Source organism: Schistocerca cancellata, chromosome 9, assembly GCF_023864275.1.
Source record: "Schistocerca cancellata isolate TAMUIC-IGC-003103 chromosome 9, iqSchCanc2.1, whole genome shotgun sequence".
Classification (NCBI taxonomy): Eukaryota; Metazoa; Arthropoda; class Insecta; order Orthoptera; family Acrididae; genus Schistocerca; species Schistocerca cancellata.
The window spans coordinates 291,426,429-291,448,580 of record NC_064634.1 but is presented as its reverse complement, the minus strand read 5'-3'; positions in this window follow the sequence as shown (position 1 = coordinate 291,448,580).

Genomic DNA, 22,152 nt, shown 5'->3' with positions numbered 1-22,152 from the left:
CCCGCCTTACCAACAATTAAATTTATATGATCATTCCACTTCAAATCGTTCCGTACGCATACTCCCAGATATTTTACAGGAGTAACTGTTACTAGTGTTTGTTCCGCTATCATATAATCATACAATAAACGAGCCTTCTTTCTACGTATTCGCAATACACTATATTTGTCTATGTTAAGGGTCAGTTGCCACTCCCTGCACCAATTGCCTATCCGCTGCAGATCTTCCTGCATTTCGCTGCAATTTTCTAATGCTGCAACTTCTCTGTATACTACAGCAGTCCTCTCGATACAAGCAGAATACTTCCCCCTCCGACAAAACTTTTGAGGTGCTGCGGCTGGTAAGCTGAGGTACGTGCGAGGAGGTCGCAGAGTGCGTCCTCTGGTAAAAGGAGGAGTCCGGCCGCGATTCAGATTCGGCAGAAGCCGCGCTGCCGGCGGCTGGAGAGCGCGGCTGCGCGTGCGGCCCGCGGGCCATTGTTTGTAAATGCGCGCCTATGAGAAATCCCGGGCCAACCCGGAGCGGACAGGAGCTCCAAATACGGCCGGCCGCCTCACCTGCTGCCCCCGGCTGCCGCCCAGCGGCTACTGTGCGCCGGCTTTTGGTCGCTTTGTCGCTGTCCGCGGACCGCCTCTGCTTGAGTTGTAGACGCCAGACGCGGAAGGGCCTCCGCCGCCCTCATTGTTCGCGGCAGGGCTTAAATATCGCCGCCCGTCGCCGCTCGGCGCGCTACATCCCCCCATATCTGCGGCTCGGTCGCAGCAAAATTTGTCCCGCCGCTCGGGTGCTTCTTAACCTTGTTGTCCGCGGGGCGCGTCCTTCCGACTCTCGAGTTCTGCGCTCTTGGTCGCGGAACTGTGTGCGACGCTGGAGCTGTGAATGTGCTGAAGCGTTCCTTTCGTCCGTTTCTCTGAGGTTCAGTGGTATAGTGCGCTGTTGGCAAGAGGGGTGCGCCCAGCCTCTGTGATGCCAGTTGAGGACGTACTTCACTCAGAATTAGCGGCTACGGTCAAGAAAACTACCGGTGGGCCTTCTGGAATCTGTTCGGGTGGAGGGAGTTTAGTTAGTGAGAGATTGTGGCCACTAATGAATCTCTTCTGTGAAAAGCTGGATATTTTATTATAAGACCAAGGAAAATAAATTACACAAGTTGTGACAGTCACAAAAAAATTTTCAGGGACCCAGGAAGTAATTGCTTTATTACAATATCAGTCTCGGATCACAATGTTCATCTGTAATCAGGTAATTAATTTCGGTTGGTAATGACCATCTCCAGACCCCGGTAGAAATATGTACCGGGTGATCAAAAAGTCAGTATATATTTGAAAACTGAATAAATCACGGAATAATGTAGATAGAGAGGTACAAATTGACACACATGCTTGGAATGACATGGTGTTTTATTAGAACAAAAAAAAAATACAGACGTTCAAAAAATGTCCGACAGATGGCGCTTCATCTGAACAGAATAGCAATAATTAGCATAACAAAGTAAGACAAAGCAAAGATGATGTTCTTTACAGGAAATGCTCAATATGTCGACCATCATTCGTTAACAATAGCTGTAGTCGAGGAATAATATTGTGAACAGCACTGTAAAGCATGTCCGGAGTTATGGTGAGGCATTGGCGGCGGATATTGTCTTTCAGCATCCGTAGAGATGTCGATCGATCACGATACACTTGCGACTTCAGGTAACCCCAAAGACAATAATCGCACGGACTGAGGTCTGGGGACCCAGGGGGCCAAGCATGACGAAAGTGGCGGCTGAGCACACGATCATCATCAAACGGACGCCTGCAAGAGATCTTCCACGCGTCTAGCAATATGGGGTGGAGCGCCATCCTGCATAAACATCGTACGTCCCAGCAGGTGTTTATCAGCCAGGCTGTGGATGATGCGATTCTGTAACGTATCGGCGTACCTCTCACCCATCACGGTAGCAGTTTTGCTGTCCAGCGCCATCTGTCAGACATTTTGTGAACTTTTTTTTTTGTTCTAATAAAATCCCATGTCATTCCAAGCATGTGTGTCAATTTTACTTCTCTAACTACGTTATTCCGTGCTTTGTTAAGTTTTCAAATTTATACTGACTTTTTGATCACCCTGTATAATGAAACACGTTTCTACTCAGGTCTGAAGAGGGTCAACACCGACCGAAATTCATTACCTGATGACACGTAAACATTGTGACCCAGAACTGGAATTACAGTAAAGCAAAAATAAAGCACAAATAACTTACGGGTTTGCTGCCGGGTGACGTCGTCGAGCACAGCCGATATTTCGACAGGAGCACACCCTGCCATTCCCAAGGCACAAATGCAAGGAGGAAGCAATGTGCAAGGGAATTTAATACCTCGCTTCACAGAGGAGAAACAAGGAAGATACCACATACAGAACCGTAGTAGTTGAGCGCCTCAGAGAGAACCTGCAGAACGTCGTGAAGAAGTTTCGTGATCATACTATTGTAATAGGGGGAGACTTCAATCTACCAGGTATAGAATGGGATAGTCACACAATCAGATCTGGAGCCAGGGACAGAGACTCTTGTGACATTATCCTGACTGCCTTATCCGAGAATTACTTCGAGCAGATAGTTAGAGAACCAACTCGTGAAGCTAACGTTTTAGACCTCATAGCAACAAATAGACCGGAACTTTTCGACTCCGTGAATGTAGAAGAGGGTATCAGTGATCATAAGTCAGTGGTTGCATCAATGACTACAAGTGTAATAAGAAATGCCAAGAAAGGAAGGAAAATATATTTGCTTAACAAGAGTGATAGGGCACAAATCGCAGAATATCTGAGTGACCACCATCAAACGTTCATTTCTGAGGAAGAGGATGTGGAACAAAAATGGAAAAAATTCAGAAACATCGTCCAGTACGCCTTAGATAAGTTCGTACCGACTAAGGTCCAAAGCGAGGGGAAAGATCCACCGTGGTATAACAATCATGTACGAAAGGTACTACGGAAACAAAGAAAGCTTCATCATAGGTTTAAGAGTAGTCGAATCATAGCTGATAAGGAAAAGCTGAACGAAGCGAAAAAGAGCGTAAAGAGAGCAATGAGAGAAGCATTCAACGAATTCGAACATAAAACATTGGCAAACAATCTAAACAAGAACCCTAAAAAGTTTTGGTCATATGTAAAATCGGTAAGCGGATCTAAATCCCCTATTCAGTCACTCGTTGACTACGATGGCACCGAAACAGAGGACGACCGAAGAAAGGCAGAAATACTGAATTCAGTGTTCCGAAACTGTTTCACTGCGGAAAATCGTAACACGGTCCCTGACTTCAGCCGTCGCACGGACGCCAAAATGGAAAATATTGAAATAAACGATATCGGAATTGAAAAACAACTGCTATCACTTAGTAGCGGAAAAGCATCCGGACCAGACGAGATACCCTTAAGATTCTACAGTGATTATGCTAAAGAACTTGCCCCCTTTCTATCAGCAATTTATCGTAGATCGCTGGAAGAACGTAAAGTACCTAGCGACTGGAAGAAAGCGCAGGTCGTTCCCATTTTCAAGAAGGGTCATAAATCAGATGCGAATAATTATAGGCCTATTTCGCTTACGTCAATCTGTTGTAGAATAATGGAACATGTTTTGTGTTCTCGTATTATGACGTTCTTAGATAATACAAATCTCCTTCATCATAACCAACATGGATTCCGCAAACAGAGATCATGTGAAACTCAGCTCGCCCTATTTGCCCAAGAAATTCACAGTGCCGTAGACACTGGCGAGCAGATTGATGCCGTATTCCTGGACTTCAGGAAGGCATTTGATACGGTTCCGCACTTACGTTTAATGAAAAAAATACGAGCTTACGGAATATCGGACCAGGTTTGTGATTGGATTCAGGATTTCCTAGAAGAAAGAACTCAACATGTCATTCTTAACGGTTCAAAATCTGCAGATGTAGAGGTAATTTCGGGAGTACCGCAAGGAAGCGTGATAGGACCTTTATTGTTTACAATATACATAAATGACTTAGTTGACAACATCGGTAGCTCCGTGAGGCTATTTGCAGATGACACGGTTGTCTACAAGAAAGTAGCAACATCAGAAGACTCGTACGTACTCCAGGAAGACCTGCAGAGGATTAATGCATGGTGCGACAGCTGGCAGCTTTCCCTAAACGTAGATAAATGTAATATAATGCGCATACATAGGGGCAGAAATCCATTCCAGTACGATTATGCCATAGGTGGTAAATCATTGGAAGCGGTAACGACCGTAAAATACTTAGGAGTTACTATCCGGAGCGATCTGAAGTGGAATGATCACATAAAACAAATAGTGGGAAAAGCAGGCGCCAGGTTGAGATTCATAGGAAGAATTCTAAGAAAATGTGACTCATCGACGAAAGAAGTAGCTTACAAAACGCTTGTTCGTCCGATTCTTGAGTATTGCTCATCAGTATGGGACCCTTACCAGGTTGGATTAATAGAAGAGATAGACATGATCCAGCGAAAAGCAGCGCGATTCGTCATGGGGACATTTAGTCAGCGCGAGAGCGTTACGGAGATGCTGAACAAGCTCCAGTGGCGGACACTTCAAGAAAGGCGTTACGCAATACGGAGAGGTTTATTATCGAAATTAAGAGAGAGCACATTCCGGGAAGAGATGGGAAACATATTACTACCGCCCACATATATCTCGCGTAATGATCACAACGAAAAGATCCGAGAAATTAGAGCAAATACGGAGACTTACAAGCAGTCGTTCTTCCCACGCACCATTCGTGAATGGAACAGGGAAGGGGGGATCAGATAGTGGTACAATAAGTACCCTCCGCCACACACCGTAAGGTGGCTCGCGGAGTATAGATGTAGATGTAGATGTACAGAACAAGTAATAGCAGACTCAACACACAACCAAGGATAACCAACATCAGAAATATCGATAGTGACTATTAATCAACAGGTGAGGTAGCACTAATTCTGTCCCTCTGTTTTTTGATGAGAGACAGAGCCGGATTCCAAGCAGCATTTAAACAAAATCCACCATCTCTGTTTATGAGGTTGCTTGATAGTTTGATTTCAACAGCTTCCTTAATAACACTATCCCATTAGCTGGACGTGCAAGCCAGAATCTCCGTGTTGTTGTATTCCATAGGATGACGGGTGTCAAGGCAATGTTCTGCAATAGCGGATTTACTCGGCTGTTGTACACGTGTGTGACGTTTACGTTCAATACACCGGTCTTCCATAGTCCTGATTGTCTGACCAATATATGACATGCCACAACTGCAAGGAATACGATAGACACCATCCTTACGCAAACCAAGATCATCTTTTACGGACGCCAACAGGGCCTCAATCTTAGAAGGTGGTCTAAAAACACATTTCACATCATATTTCCGCAAAATACGGCCAATCCAGTTGGAAATGCTTCCTACGTAAGGCAAAAAGGCCGTAGACTTAGGTGCCACTTCGTTGCTATCGTCACTCACTCGTTGCACAGAAGGTTGATACCGCAACGCACGTTTGATCTGTCTCTCACTGTAACCATTCTGCGAAAGGTGACTTCGAGATGTGATAGCTCAGCTGCCAAACTTTCAGGGCCTGAGATAACGTGGGCCCTGTGAACCATGGTACGAAGTACTCCTTCACGTTGAGCTCGATGGTGACAACTATCACCTCGCAGATACAAGTCAGTGTGGGTGGGCTTCCTATAAACAGAATGTCCCAACGTACCATCAGTCTTCCTTCTGACCAACACATCAAGGAAGGGAGGCATTCATTCTTTTCCACCTCCATAGTGAACTGAATATTCGGGTGGATTGAATTCAGGTGTTCCAAAAACTGGTTTAAATTCTCACTACCATGAGGCCAAACAACAAAAGTATCGTCTACATATCTGAAAAAACACGCAGGTTTCAAGGCACGTTCCTCAAAGTCCCCCATAAACAAATTGGTCACAACAGGTTACAACGGGCTTCCCATTGCAACTCCATCAGTCTGTTCATAGTACAGACCATTGAATAACAAGTAAGTGGAAGTCAGTACATGTCGAAACAAATTTGTTAACTCGACACCAACTTAACCTCAATTAGCTGCAACGAATCAGAGAGAGAAACGCGAGTGAAAAGAGAAACCACATCAAAACTGACTAAAATATATGAGTCATTCAAACGCGAACCCTGCAATCGACGTAAGAAATCTGCAGAGCTCTTAATGTGGTGTTCACACCTACCTACTAGTGGGCTCAACAAACTAGCAAGATGTTTAGCTACACGATATGTCGGCAAAGATGCTGTGGATGTCGCATTCCTTTCTCCTTTCCACCAGAAACTGCCCACCGTCGTCGTATAGTGTGGGTGCTGGCGATGACGAGGAGGCAGGTGTGTGTTGTGGTGATGCTGCTGGGATTGGCTACGGTGCGATGACAATTGGCGCCATCCAACTCACAACCCAGCATTGGTCTGTCCGAAAAACCGGTGGCAATGCGAAGGATGCAGAAGTCTGTGCGGATGGTGCGGGCTCTACATCCATGACTGCCGTCACTGCGAATAGAGACGGATGTGGCGATTCCGGCCGTGGCTGCGCAGGTGGCAGCGGCTGCGAAGGCGAGCAGGGATCGACCTCCGTTGCAGATTCGTCGGAAGACCCAGGCGTGCGAACGTCAAACACCGGCAATGGCTGCTCGGGGGCAACTGGCTGGGTTGCAGGCACCATGCCTGAAAAGTGGAAATCTGTGGCATGTTTGTTATAATCATTAAAACCAAGTTTGTTTTCGTGCCGTCAATGGATACACGATGTGCACGAATAGTATACATAGAGGTGACAAAGGCAATGGAAATTTGGAACCAAACAGCTGAGGTCATCGGTCAGTATACTTACACATTACTTAATCTAACTTAAAGTAACTTACGCTAAGGAGAACACCGACAACCATGCCCTAGGGAGGACTCGAAACTGCGACGGGGGGAGCCGCGCGAACCGTGACAAGGCGCTTAAGACGACCCGGCTACCTCACGTGGCAGAGGTCATGTGATAGCGATGTACACATATACAGATAGCGGTAGTACCGCGTATACAAGGTATAAAAGGACAGTACATTGGCAGATTAGCCTTTTGTACTAACGTGATTCATGTGAAAGCGTTTCCGGCGTGATTATGGCAGCACGACCGCAATTAACAGACTTTGAAGGCGGAATGGTGGTGGAGCTATGCGCATGGAACATTCCGTTTCGGAAATCGTTAGCAAATTCAATATTCTACGTTCCACAGCGTCAAGAGTATGCCGAGAATACCAAACTTCAGACATTAGCTCTCATCAAGGAGAACGCCATTGTCACCAGCCTCCACTTCCAAGATGCTCCTTCAGGTGGGTTTAAAATGCATGTGCGCAAGGGAAAATATTGAACGCTAAAATGATAATTTGGCCCTGTTGACTACCCCCTGAAGCGGATATCTTAATGCTCTTTAACATTAAATTACAGCCTGAACATAAATGAATGATTAAGGCAACTAATACTACTAAATTATAAACGTGTTGTTCAATATTTGTTTATTATAGATTAAAAATCAACCCTTTAAGTACAATTTTCTGTATTTCCTAAGTAAAATTATTAATTAATTGCCCAACTCTGCCCCTTATTATGACTGCACAGTCTAATATCACTAACGCGAAATGACTGACATCATCTGCGTACCAAACACTACAAGACACTACTTTCAAAGATGATCTACGGTGGTGTGGAACCTCAGTGGAAATAAACTAACGTGATCACAGCTGTTTAGCTTTTATAGTCCTAATAAGCCGAAGCAATTTGCGATATCACCATACGTACTGTGTCCGGTGCGTCGAAGTGATGGTTCTCGTACTCATCTGCGACGATGGAAGAACTCCAGCCACAAATAAACTCTGTCAAACACTAGGACGGCAGAAGGCGGTCCTCTGACTAATATACTCAAATACTGTCCTCTCCTCTCTGTGTTCTACAGACGAGAAAAGCGAGCTCCCAGCCGCGAGGACAGGACTCAGACAACGTATAGGCAGAAGAAATGCTCTCAATTACTGAATGCTGTGTACTCAACACGACTTCCAACCCGGTGGCAAAGTCCAGAATCGTATAAGTTCGCAAGGGTACAATGCCTACCGTTCTAACTATAAACTCTCCTGACAGCAAAGACAGCAAGTCCGCCTGTACCAACAAAGCTGATACTGAGCGACCGTCACACACGGGCGCTCATAAACGGAAGACCTCTTCTCTCCACCGCTGGCTCCCCAGCAAGGCTCAGCTCCCCACCCTCGTAACTCAGAAAACAAATCATATTCTCGAAACCACGAATATTCTCCCTCTCTACAGATTCTTCTGAACGCCAACCAACCATATTTTAGTCTTTTGTCGTCCAACGCGTAAAGTTTGCGAGGAAATACCTATACTCGTACAATGGTACGCTTCCGAGTAAAAATCCGCGGAAATAACCCAGCCTGCGTGAGTTCCGAGGTGATGCTTCCTCGTTCCTCTCAGCTGCGTCCAAGATTTTCATAGTTTCCGATGTATAGTCCTTCCGGCCTGCCTACAAACCTGCCAGCCGCCGCTGTATTGCGTTTCCGCGCCCAGGTGTCCAGACTGTCCGTCTTAGCACTTCCTGTGTCAAGCAGGACCAGCACACCTGTGCGGAATTTTTCCCACCAGAGCTTGAGTTCCGCCTGCTGTTTCATCTCCACTGGCGTTCCAACCTCGACTAGTATAGGCAATCATTCACTACGCCGTTTTGATAATAGAGACACTCCATCAGCTTTCATGCAAAAACATTAACAACCATTTAGAAGGCGTACGTGACAATGTCAGTCTTCTTTAAATATTCTGAAAGGTCTCTGTTGGATTCCTTTCATGTTAATTTCTTAAATCTGTTGTCATTTACGGCATAAATTCCTCTTCTAAATTTACTGTGGCGTTTCTGACTATCTGGGAGGAGACTGAGTAGTGGAACGTGTTACTTTTACGCATAAACAGGAACGATCTGTCACGCTACTACACTTTAGAACACAGTTTATATGTAATTCATGTCACACAGTCTCATACGGAACCTACATCCGCTTTCTTTTATATACTGTATATGATAAGATACTGTCATCCCCCTTCCCTTCTGTGTGAGAGGATGAATGAGCAAATGTATTTCTAGTTGCATGCTTGAGGGTAGCAGACAAGCCTGTCTGCTAGAGAACAGTAGGACCAACGTCGGAACAGGTAGCTACGCTTCCTAAAAGCAAAGAGGTTTCTATCCTTAGTATGGTCCTGTCCGTCGCTTGTCATGTTGGTATAGGAAGCTGCCTCTCTGGCCACTTCCATTTGTATTTGTGAGCCACCCTCAGGAAGGGATCAGGTCTGTCTGTCCTTCCTAAGTTCAGCCTAACTGAAAATTCAATCACCTTTATTTCAGGTTTAGCTCTAAAATATCTAATGTTATCTTAAATTGCAACGCAGTGTAATTCGCGTGTGAAGTTTAGAATATCTTCCGGTAGTTGCTTTGTCACTACTTTGTGAGTAAAGTGGAACCACGTGTTGATCAGTAACTCTAACTAAGATCATCAATCTTAAATGCGAATGTGCGTGAGATTATAACGTCTCGTCTTGACAATATTTTTCAATATAGCAACTTTTCTTTATGTTCAACCCACGTGGGGTGTACTTTGTGAGACCAGTACCACGTTCTTATACAGTTGTTTGACCCGTCAGGTTAATAGTAAGACGATAGTAACCAGTTCGAGGTTTTTCTTTTGTAAATTGCGTTTCGATGTAATTTATTTTAATTATCAAAATTATTGTGGAGTTACACTCTTTGTGTAAACCAAGTTGACCACGAGAAGCATGTGGTGTAAGCATCAAATAGCCCTCAGCTATTCTTTTCGGGAAAATTTCACAGAGAGTTAGTATGAATTTAGTATACCAGTGTGTGGTAATTTCATGACGGACAGGATTGCGCTACGAACGTAACTTCTTTGGGTGAAAATTGAATCGGTTGGTTGTGGTTAATTTCCTCATGCATATGTTTCAACGTTCTTCGTGTGTTATTTTATGAATGCAGTGTTGTATGCAGTCTCCCAATCTTGGCTCCATATTTGATGTGTTCCGTATATATATATATATATATATATATATCACCGGTTGTCGTATGGCTATTACAAGATTATAATTAATGTTAGTCTGGTTGGGAATTTGGTAAGCTAGACTGGATACCTGGTGAAACAGTTGCTCAGTAATGCAAGGTTAACTTCCCCAGACAGCTCACAGCTTTTAACCCGCTTTTATTGTCAATCAGCACCGCTTTCATAGCAAATTAATGCAACAACGTTACAATTCATTTATTCGATGTACAACCTAGCAAATGGTACGTAATTGTGGTTGTAGATCACGGCGAAGTATGTAGATGAATGCTTGTAAGGTGCGAAATTACAGTCACCCTACGCACTTAACGACCAAGAGTATCAGCGTTTGCATAGAGTTGTCAGAGCTAACAGGCTACCAGAGCTTCGTGAAATAGCCACAGACATCAATGTATGACGTATGACGAACGTATCCATTTGGACAGTCTGGCGACACCAGACGACCGACGCGAGTGCCTTTGATAACACCACGACATCGCCTGTAGCGCCTCTGCTGGGTTCGTCATGACCATATCGACTGGATACTAGAAGAATGTAAAACTGTGGCCTGTTCAGATAAGTACCAATTTCAGTTGGTAAGACTGATGGTGGCGTTCGAGTGTTGCGTAGACTCCACGAAGACATGGATCCAAGTTGTCAATAAGGCACTGTATAAGCTGGTGGTGGTTTCATTATGCTGTGGGCTGTTTTTTTACATCGAATGGATTGAGTCTTTTGATCCATCTAAACCGATCATTGACTGAAAGTGCTTCAAACAACGAAGGAATTTTTATGCTTATCAAAGAGCCATGTCACTGGGCCACAACTGTTGGCGATTCGTTTGAAGAAAATTCTGCACAGTTCGAGCGAACAGTTTCACCATCGAGATCGCCCGACTGAACCCCGTCAAAAATTGGTGAGTCATAATCGAGAGGTTAGTTAGTGCACAGTATCCTGCACCGGCATCAGTTTCGCATTTATGGACGGCTGTAGGGGCAGCATGACTCAATATTTCTGTTGGATACTTCCATCGTTGAGTTGCAGCAATGCGCCGGGCAAAGTGTGGTCCGACACGATATTAGGAGGTACCTCATGACTCTTGTCATCTCGCTGTAACGAGCACAGCCACACATCTTATCTCTCCATGCTCTTTTCTTGTGGTCAGTAAGGGAGATGCCTACCGACTTGCAGGAATAGATTTCAAAACTCCGATTTGTTCTAATCCAGTGCAGAAGCAGTTCCATCCTGAATGGTGCGGGTTACACGATACGCTTGACGAAACTTACGTTTTTCAACGCCCTTGGGCGTAATGTGCTCGTAAAAGTTCTTCGTATGTCCCAGTCTGCCATCAAACAAGTGTTCTTATATGATTCTTCAATTTCTCCAGGCGTATTTCATGACGAAATAAATCTCGGATGAACAGTCAGGGCCGGTCGTTGCTGCCGAGCGGTTCTAGGCGCTTCAGTCTGGAACCGCAAGACCGCTACGGTCGCAGGTTCGAATCCTACCTCGGGCATGGATGTGTGTGATGTCCTTAGATTAGTTAGGTTTAAGTAGTTCTAAGTTCTAGGGGACTCATGACCACAGATGTTAAGTCCTATAGTGCTCAGAGCCATTTGAACCATTTGAACAGCCAGGTGTCAATGTACAAGGAATACAATATTTAGGTAATCGACCTTTTTGTCGTCACCAGGTGTGCTGATGGCAACCTGGTCGATTGCCGAAATATTGTGTCCCTTGCACACTCACACCACGCTGTTCACCCGAGATTTATTTCGTCAAGTGTTCTCATTTTTCACACAACTGATGAATTCTTCACACAACTGATGAGTATTGGTATGGGAAAGCTGCATACCAACAGCATGCACACTGTGCTGAATATCTAAACCAAGTGAATCAAAAGCTTACGCGCCATAAAACCGGGACTAGAAAATGAGTGGATTACTGACAAAGACACTGATACAGCAGTATTTCTAAACCTTGCTAGCGAAGAACAGAGATATTTTCTCCATTTTAGGCCTTGAGATGGACGTGTGATTTTTATAGCTGAGTGTGTTCCACTAGCTCACTTGCTATAATTATTGTATGCACACTTGCTATAATTATTGTATGGCAGCGAAACTTGATAGATATTCTAATATGTTAACGCGGAACCGATTTACGCCGGAGCAAATTAGGTCCAGACTTGGCCACCAAGTGGAAGAAATGACGTATAGAAATGTTTCCAATGTAATACATTGGGAACGCGACGTGGGGAGAAAAGGTCAAACAAGTGACAAGTGGTTAAAAAATGGTTCAAATAGCTCTGAGCATTAATGGACTTAACATCTGAGGTCATCAGTCCCCTAGACTTAGAAGTACTTAAACCTAACTAACCTTAGGACATCACACACATCCATGCCCGAGGCAGGATTCGCACCAGCGACTGTTGAAGCAGCGCGGCTCCGGACTCTAGCTCCTAGAACCACTCGGTCATAGAGGCCTTTCGTATGGGTGGTTATGATTAAAGTGCAACTACTCCCAAAGATCCAGTGTGAGCTATAATTATTGTATGGCAGCGAAACTTGATAGATATTCCAATATGTTAACGCGGAACCGATTTACGCCGGAGAAAATTAGTTCCCGACTTGGCTACCACGTGCAAATATTGCGCTATGATTGCAGGAAATGTATAGAAATGTTTCCAATGTAATATATTGGGAACGCGACGTTGGGAGGAAAGGTCAAACAAGTGACAAGGGCATAATGTTGATTTTACTATTGACCGCTACGCACAGTTTGTTCAGTATGAGCACCAGAGACGTCGACGAGATGCTGCGTCCGTAAAACGACTTGATCGACAGGGGGTCGCAGCAATTCCGGTGGAATCGAAGTGACGAATTCCTGTACACGGATCTTCGGATCACGCAAAGACCAAACATGTCCCTCGTAGACGCGTTGTTTTAGATGTTCGCAGAGCCAAAAGTCACATGGATCAGATCAGGTGACGCTCCAGGCCACTCTTGTGGAAATTTTTTGCAAATAACACGTTCGTTTATGGTTGGACTAAGCAGATCTTTCACTGAGAGAGCGACGTGAGGTGTTGCCCCATCTTGCTTGAAAATAGTTGTTCTCTTACAAAGCAAGAATCACATGCTGTACATCTCGATAATGTGCAGACGTCACGGTACATCTGACAGGCCCCCTGGGCGCATTCTCTTCAAAGAAGAACAAACCGTGAACAAAGGCGGTTGTGAATCCCTCACCACACAGCCACATATGGCGATGTTAATGGCACCTCGTGCACAAGACGCCGTTTAACAGTACCCCAAATTCTACAGTTCTGTGTACTGAGTGCACACTGTAATGTAAAATGTGCCTCAGCCACATTTCATCAACTGCGATCCCTGCCAGAAACCGAAGAGCAGATTCAGAACGTTACTGTGGATTATGGGGGGGGGGGGGGGGGGTGGTTCTGTTGCTGCACCGTCTGGGTCCTGTACGGGTGCCTGCATAAAAAAAACGACAAAATTTTCCGTACTGTTGTCCATGGGATGGACAAATCTCGTAACACTCTACAAGCATTCTCACCATCCAGGACATGTGTTTGCATGACCAATTACAGCAACAGTGACATCAATAACTTCCACTGAGATAGGACATCTTCCTCTTCCAGGTGCCATACCAAGCTCGCTTGCGTTTTCAAATTTCTTTATCATCTTCTTTAAACTATTTAATGACATTGAACCTCTCCTCAGATGTTTCAGCCCGCGATATTCTCTCAATGCAGCACAGTAATTGCTGCAGTTCACATAAAACTGTTTCACTAACAGCGCACGGTCTCTCCTCTTGATAGCTATACTCTTCACGCACGTTACGGCTTGTCAAATGACAGCGTTGATGTTATACACTCATACAAACAGTGTAAAGAGCCAAATTTGCACCTAAATTGGAACTAACCGTTTCCCAGGGTTCCTCATTAACGCATCGGCATGTCTATCAAGTTTTGCTGCCATTACAGCCCACATTGGGTCTCCGTGAGTGGCTGCACATAAATTATAACGACCTGAAAATTTGATTAATCAGTGTGACTGCAGCCCCTACATCTAACTAAAACGTATTGATTGATTGCCGATCGGCAGAGAAATGAACAGTTTGCGGTTTGTCCTCTTAATGTATCTCTTCTGAACTGCGGGAGACTGTCTTTGCCTGAACTGTCAATGACGAAGCATTTTAGCCGTACGTATATTAGAAGAGAGCTGGTTAAATTACGAGGGCGGTTCAATAAGTAATGCAACACATTTTTTCTCTCGGCCAATTTTGGTTGAGAAAACCGGAAATTTCTTGTGGAATATTTTCAAACATTCCCGCTTCGTCTCGTATAGTTTCATTGACTTCCGACAACGCAGTACGGAGCTGTTAAAATGGCGTCTGTAACGGATGTGCGTTGCAAACAACGGGCAGTGATCGAGTTTCTTTTGGCGGAAAACCAGGGCATCTCAGATATTCATAGGCGCTTGCAGAATGTCTACGGTGATCTGGCAGTGGACAAAAGCACGGTGAGTCGTTGGGCATAGCGTGTGTCATCATCGCCGCAAGGTCAAGCAAGACTGTCTGATCTCCCGCGTGTGGGCCGGCCGTGCACAGCTGTGACTCCTGCAATGGCGGAGCGTGCGAACACACTCGTTCGAGATGATCGACGGATCACCATCAAACAACTCAGTGCTCAACTTGACATCTCTGTTGGTAGTGCTGTCACAACTTTTCACCAGTTGGGATATTCAAAGGTTTGTTCCCGCTGGGTCCCTCGTTGTCTAACCGAACACCATAAAGAGCAAAGGAGAACCATCTGTGCACAATTGCTTGCTCGTCATGTGGCTGAGGGTGACAATTTCTTGTCAAAGATTGTTACAGGCGATGAAACATGGGTTCATCACTTCGAACCTGAAACAAAACGGCAATCAATGGAGTGGCGCCACACCCATTCCCCTACCAAGAAAAAGTTTACAGCCATACCCTCAGCCGGTAAAGTCATGGTTACAGTCTTCTGGGACGCTGAAGGGGTTATTCTGTTCGATGTTCTTCCCCATGGTCAAACAATCAACTCTGAAGTGTATTGTGCTACTCTTCAGAAATTGAAGAAACGACTTCAGCGTGTTCGTAGGCACAAAAATCTGAACGAACTTCTCCTTCTTCTTGACAACGCAAGACCTCACACAAGTCTTCGTACCCGAGAGGAGCTCACAAAACTTTAGTGGACTGTTCTTCCTCATGCACCCTACAGCCCCGATCTCGCACCGTCGGATTTCCATATGTTTGGCCCAATGAAGGACGCAATCCGTGGGAGGCACTACGCGGATGATGAAGAAGTTATTGATGCAGTACGACGTTGGCTCCGACATCGACCAGTGGAATGGTACCGTGCAGGCATACAGGTCCTCATTTCAAGGTGGCGTAAGGCCGTAGTATTGAATGGAGATTACGTTGAAAAATAGTGTTGTGTAGCTAAAAGATTGGGGAATAACCTGGTGTATTTCAATGCTGAATAAAACAACCCCTGTTTCAGAAAAAAAATGTGTTGCATTACTTATTGAACTGCCCTCGTAGTTTTGTTTTGCACCGTGCATTTTACCATGCAATTCCTCCGATTCTTTCCATTGTTCCTGTGCGGATTTTCATGAGGAGTGGGCACAGATTCAGAATGAAAGGTCGTGTTTATTTCCATTTTATTCAGTCGAGATTTGTGTGGAACAGAATTTACTTTGCATTTCTTTTGCATCCACACTTCCTGTGTGTCTTTTGATTTACGGCAGAGTGATCACGACGAATGGTCGAGAAAGCGTTTTTGTTGTCATGCGTTCCATAATATACCAGGCAATACTTCAGCACATATGAGTTAGCGGAGGAAGCGAGTGAACCCCTTGTGCTGTATTTGTGAGGTTCCCTGTGGCAGCGGTTGTAATATGCCATGCAAAACAGAGGACACTGCTAGTTATCCGTGGTCAGCGTTACAACAGCAACAGGCACATTAAAGTGAAGGTCATTGTGAAGCCTAGCACTTCCTGAGCTTCGATTGCTTTAAATATATCACCGAGACCAAGGTTGACGAAGAATGTCAGTCCATATTCTGTTATCAGCATGATTTTGAATAATGGCATCGCGAAGCATTTCTTCTTGACGTGAGGCATTCAAATGGTTCAAATGGCTCTGATCACTATGGGACTTAATTTCTGAGGTCGTCAGTCCCCTAGAACTTAGAACTACTTAACCCTAACTAACATAAGGACATCACACACAACCATGCCCGAGGCAGGATTCGAACCTGCGACCGTAGCGATCGCGCGGTTCCAGACTGCACCGCCTAGAACCGCTCGGCCACCCCTGCCGGCGTGAGGCATTACAAGGGCATTTAAATTTACAGTTCCTAGGCGTACTGTTGAGTTCAGCGATCCATGCTTTGTTAGGCTGATTATTACGGTGATGCCCGCATCTCGTGGTCGTGCGGTAGCGTTCTCGCTTCCCACGCCCGGGTTCCCGGGTTCGATTCCCGGCGGGGTCAGGGATTTTCTCTGCCTCGTGATGGCTGGGTGTTGTGTGCTGTCCTTAGGTTAGTTAGGTTTAAGTAGTTCTAAGTTCTAGGGGACTTATGACCACAGCAGTTGAGTCCCATAGTGCTCAGAGCCATTTGAACCATTTATTACGGTGATGCATGCGAAAAATAATTGAAAGGATCAACAGCTACTCGAATATGAGCATAGAAGATTACATCCAATTGTCGAACAAAGTCCTCATGGATTAGAGTTTTGGACTCTGACTGACGGAACAGCTTTTTACTTTCTACATAACCTAAAAATAGGACAAAGTGCGTATATTTTGGGTGGTTGCCTAATTCCGGGTAGCTGAATATCTCCCTTTCTTGGTGCTGCACTCCATAGCACACTCGACAACAAGTGGCGGAGGTTATTCTGATACGCCTTTGTGCCTTTGACCACAGTTGTTGTTAAGGTTTCGTTCTCTACAGCTGTGTTTGCGTTGTGGTCAAGATAAAAATTTTCTGCAGAGTTCAGTTGAAAGTCCTTCCGCAATCCAGGTAAGACTTACTTTAAAAGTATTTCATATAAGACGGTAGTTTGAAGCACGCTGTTTCTAATGTAACTGATAAAGGGTGTCGTCCACAGCTCACCTGAAGGTTAAGTTGTGTCTAAATGGAAGTAAGGGACGGTCCCTAATAGCGGGTAGTAACGAGGTGCACTATTTCGGGTACCCGACACTTGGTGTCAGTAGAAACAGATGTTCCGAATTTTATCTTTATCCCAGGTGCCACTTGCTAAGCTTTTGAGAGACAGAGAATTGGGCCGTTGATGGGTTGGGAATACGCAAGTGGCCGCAATAGGTTTCAAAAATTGTGGGGTCTTTTCTTGTGATCCCCCCCCCCCTGGTTTCTTCATCTATGTATATTCCTCCTCAGCAGCCTGTAGCAAATGTAAATAGGGCCTCAGAAGCCACAGCAGGGACGCTGTCGACTGCAGTTCATGGAATGTAGGAAACAGTGGTTTCTACTGTTGAAAGTAGCCCACCTCCTGTACTTCCACCATCGAACCCAACACCAAGAGCAGGTAAAGTAGTTATCTCCTTTTAAAAAGGAGCCTGGTTAATGGCAGAAGAAAGCTAGTATCAAGACTGTAGGAGAGACATCACCTACTCCAGTAGCTTGATTCGATGCATGTGATAGACCTTCAGCATCTGGGAGTCTCAAAACGAAGCTCTTCCTAATAAAGAACAGGTGAGGCACGAGGCAGCAAGATCATGGTGAGGGAGACTCCGATCCAAGCCTTGACGAAACCATATTGAAAGACTTGTAATATGACTATGAAGAGGACGAGGAGTGCATTTACTGCGACCAACTGTGGTCAACAGATACGTCTAAAGAGACCGGGATTAAGTGCATCGGTTACTTTCGCTATAATTACGAGCCTTGTGCATGTGTTGAAGTTGGCACTTGGAAAGATTTTAAATGTAACGTCTGTATTAAAAAGCACAAAGACAGAGCATTCTACTTGTTATGGCTGAAACGACTGCAGAGTAACCGAAAGTTATGCAGCATTCTTCACTTTTGAAACAAACATTGCATGCGAATAAACGCTATGTCACTAATTCACTAAATTTTTGTTATTGTTCACAACCTGTAACTATGAAATCAGAAACCCGTAAATTAGGAACCATATTTTGTGGAAGCAAAAAATTTCACGTTATAATTCTTTAGTAAGCCATTACAACATTACATTGGGAAAGTTTTTTGCAGGGGTAGTATTTACGTATTCCATACTAACGTTATAGCACATTTTCCATAATTAAAGACTTATAATTTATGGGTAATTTTAAATTTAAAAACGGTATCCGATAATAGGACACTTTCCCCTATACAATCCCATCCAAAAAAAACAGTGATTCACCAGTATGCTGACAAATGCTGCTCTAGCTTCAGGTGGTACTCTGTCCATTCCTCTTGTTTTGCATCAGAAAGCGGAAGGGAAGAGGCGGCACCTGGCTGCTGGCATCTGGCGCTTCAGTCGTTGTTGTTTGCTGGATTTGTGGTGCGTCCATCAATTTGCCAATAGTTGTGAGAAAAGAGATGATTTCTCGGCCCTGAAACTGAATAACAGTAGTGACTGATTGCTCTCCAGAAGTTGCCTTTGCATGCACAAATTCAGGACACAATAAAACACATTCCACACAAAATTATAAAAATTTTTACGAAAATCAGACAACTGCCACACATAAACATCAGACTTGTTGGCAATTAGTGTCTAATGTGTCGGTCATAGTGGTGCCCAATAAAGACAGTCAAACCTCTACAAAAAGGTAACACATTAATAAGGTTATTTACAATATTTACATTTAATAACTGACATATACATGAATTTGAAATGCTGAAGGACATTTTGTGTTGCCTTGGGACAGTAGGCGGAACGTCTCGCAGTGTTTGCCATTCAGTGATCGAGACTGACTGCCATGATCGTCAGTTGAGAAGATGAATTTAGGTGCTATGTAGAAAGGCCTCGTCTCCTCAGGACACAATCCTGTTGCCTCGATGGTACGAATTTCCATCCGTAGTTTACTTTTCTCCTGGAACCCACTAAAATCTCCAATGTTTTTCGGTATGTAGGAGAAATGTAAATTACGGATGGAAAGCCGTCTCCGAAACCGTGATCCACCGAAGCAACAGAGCGTAACGTTCGTAGGAGACAAGGCCTGTCGACGCAGCTGTTAACTCCCTCTACTCCATAGACGTTCGGCAATCATTCGCAATAACTGAATAGCAAACAATGCAGTGAGACGTCCCGCCTACGGTCCGTCAGCGTACAAAGTCACGTTTGCTGCCGAAGGGGTGGCCTGTGCCTGTAACGTCGATGCTTTGTAACGTCGTTGGATGGTGTTTCTGGGGACGAATTCCTTTTCACACACGACGCCCACTCGAAGTTCGTTGCAAAATTTCTGGGACGCCCTGTATACTCAGGCAGTATGTTTTTCTACCAGAGTAACGATGTTACAGAAGTTCCCGACGGATCAAGTCCATCTCTTAAAAGTACACCTGTCCACTGTAACGTACACAGACTCAAGTCTCGCGAATGGAGCTTTCTTCCTTTCGAGAGGATGCAGGTGTTTCATATAGAAACGGTGCCCCGGGCGTCGGCGTATGGATGGCTTTATTGTTTTATGGCGCCGAGCTCCACTTTTAGGGCTGGCCCAGGGGAGCAGCAGATGTGCGAGCAAGACACTCCAAATGGTTTATTAAGGCCTACCGCAAACTACTAAACCCTCTGTCCTACTGAAGCGCTTACTAAGCAGGTGTTTTGCTTTTGAGGCCGACTTTGCTGAAGCATTCTAGCTCGTTAGCGGTGGATACAGTTGTTTCGAATCCTGTTGCAAGATTCATCTCGTGAATTCGCATCATATTTTCTGGTCAACTCATGTCTTCTGGATCATCACATTTCCGTTGTGTCTCATGGAGTGAGGAAATGTGACACAATTGATGGTGATTCATCAACAGGACAAAAATATTAACATTATCGATGCCCTCTTTTTCAGAAATACTTTTCTTATTATTGCCAGCCTACACTTCATACCCTCTCTACATTCGCCATCGTCGGTTATTTTTCTCCCTCACTGCAATACATACCTAATGCTATTAGTGTCTCGTTTCCTAACTTGATTCCTTAGCATCAACTGATTTAACTGAAATTCATTCCATTATCTTTGGTTCACTTCTTTTATGTTCATCTTACGAGGGACGTACAGTAAGTGAAGCAACACATTTCTTTTTCTGAAAGCAGGTTGATTTTATTAATGATTCCAGTACACCATATTAGTCCCCACTCTTTTAGCTAAAAGATCTGTTTTCCAGCATGATCTCCGATCAGTCCGACGGTCTTACGCCACCTTTCTGGGACAGCTTGTATGTGCACATGGTACCACTCTGCTGGTCGGCGTCAGAGACAACTTCTTGCTGTATCAGTAACATCCAAGTATTGTTTCCGCGAAGTGCATCATTCAGTGGGCCAAACAAATGGATTGTCGAAAGGAACGAGATGCCGGCTATAGGAGGGATGAGAAAGAACAGCTCAATCAAGTGTTATGAGTTCCTCTCGGATGTATAGACTGTGTGGTGCCTTGCATTATGCTAGAGAAGAACAAGTTCTTTCTCATTTTTGTGGCAACAAACACGCTGAACTCGTTTCTTCATCTACCTGAGGGTAGCACAGTACATTACATATTGATTGTTGCACCATGAGGGAGGATAACAAACAGAATAACCACTTTAAAGAGCCCATGGCTTTAGCGGCTGAGGGTACGGTTTTGAACTTTTACTTCAGAGGAGAGCTAGTGTAGGGCCACTCCATGAATTGGCCTTTTGTTGCCGATTCAAAGTGATAAACTCATGTTTCATCGCCTGTTTGTCAGAAAATTGACACGATTAGCTTCGTAACGCGCAGGCAGCTCCTCGCAGGTGGTCCTTCGGTGCTCTTTATGGTCTCCTGATAGGCGGCGAGGAACCCATAGGGCAAAATGTTTGAGTAGCTCAATTGTTGGATGAGTGTGTCAGCACTACCAAAAGAGACATCCAGTCACCCAACGAGAGATTTGAGTGAGATACGTCGATCACTTCGAGTGAGAGTGTCCGCACGTTCCAGTTCTGCAGGAGTCACGGCTGTGTGCGGACGGTCGGCACGCGGGATATCGGACTGATTTGCGTGACCTTGTTGCGACGATGACAGACACTTCGCCCAACGACTAAGAGTGCTCTTATTCAGTTCCACCTCTCCCTAGGAACTCTGCAAGCGCCTATGAATATCTGCGATGCTCAGGTTTTTCACGAAAAGAAACTAATGACGGCTCTCTACTTGCAACGCACCTCCGTCACAGATACCATTTTGAAGGATACATATAGCGCCGCCACCTATCTGAACTTCATGAAATTAGAGAGCCTGGAGCGGAAATATTCCAAGATTTCCAACAACAAATTGCACATTTTTTCAACAGAAGTTGGCACAGAAAAAAGTGTTTCATTATTTACTGAACGCCCCTAGTATAGTCAGTTCATTGAGACAGAGTATTAGACGTTTTTTGATTGGTTGCTTGTTGCACAGCTTACGTAAAATTTTCTTGTATAAAATCATACTAACAAGCATGTTAACTTTATTCAAATGACAAATATTAACTTTAAATGTTTTTTTGACAAGACTTAAAGTACCCAAAGAAAATCGGTGAATATCTTTTCAGTTTCATTGTGGTTCTGAAAAGTAAGTTCTAACATCGTTAGAAAAAATTAAATAACTAATTCAAGTTGAATAAACAGATTTAATTTTCAAAATTCGTTCCATTAGAAAGCGGTGACCGTAAATATTAAATAGCAGAGCACATTTTCCGGAGAAATTGCAAAAGGTGAGTTCAGTCGCTGTTCCTGTTCCAGTGCTGCATGCACTCAGTATGTTTAGTGGAAAACATAGATTATCGGTACAATAATTCAAGGTAAGCTGTGAAATGCGGCTAGTACTTTG